The following is a 1,124-nucleotide window of genomic DNA, read 5'->3' on the forward strand; positions in this document are numbered from 1 at the left end:
GCAAGGCCCAAACCCCCTGATTGGCCCTGCTCTGTGCGTGATGGGGTGGCACCGCAACCTCCCCATCAACCTTGCCTTGAGTGTGACAGGGGGCGGTGCCCCAACCCCCCAATCGGCCCTACCCTGAGCGTGACTGAGGGTGGCATCACAACCTCCCTACCCGCCCTGCTCTGTGCATGACAGGGGTGGCGCCCCAACTCCCCAATCGGCCCTGCTCTGAGCCCGACCAGGGGCTGCACCTAGGGATTGGGCCTGCCTTCTGCCACCCAGGAGCAGGCCTAAGCCAGCAGGTCGTTATCTCCCGAGGGGTCCCAGACTGCAAGAGGGCACAGGCCAGTCTGAGGGACCCCCCCTTCCCCCAGTGCACAAATTTTTGTGCACCGGGCCTCTAGTTATTTATATAAAAGGCTGGTAGATATATTGACTGTGTACAATAATCATTTATAAAATATAAAGGCAATTTACAATAGTAGAAATATAAAGCATCTAGAAAACGTTTACAAAATATGGACAGCTCTTGGAGGAGAAAATGATAAACTTTATTGACAGACATGATAAAATTTAAATACAGAGATATCTCATAATTATACAAAGAAAATGATTATGAAGATATGTTTTCCTCAAAATAATTTCTAGGCTCAACAAGTTGCTATCAGATTCCCATTAAAAAATATACCTTTATTGATTTCAGAGAGGCATGGAGAAGAGGAGAGAGAGAGAAACATCAACAATGAGAGAGAATCATTGATCAGCTGCCTCGTGCACGCCCCCTCTGGGGATTGAGCCTGTCCTGACCGGGAATCCAACTGTGACCTCCTGGTCATAGGTCAATGCTCAACCATTGAGCCATGCAGGCTGGGCACATTTTTTTTTAAAGTAATGTTTCAAAGCTGACAATGTTTTTATAAAAGTGTAAGAGTCTAAGAATAGCGAAAATACACCAGAAGAAGTGGGGTGAAGTGGGGGAATGGAGACTCGTTTTACCAAATTCTAAAAACTTACAATAAGTCTATAGAAAATGAAATGTAATGGCACAGTGGTAGACAATGGAGCAGCAGAACAGAATAGTGGGGACAGAAATACACATGCATAAGTGGAAATCTGATTAATAATAGAATAGGCAT

The sequence above is a fragment of the Myotis davidii genome, unplaced genomic scaffold, assembly GCF_000327345.1.
Source record: "Myotis davidii unplaced genomic scaffold, ASM32734v1 scaffold44, whole genome shotgun sequence".
Classification (NCBI taxonomy): Eukaryota; Metazoa; Chordata; class Mammalia; order Chiroptera; family Vespertilionidae; genus Myotis; species Myotis davidii.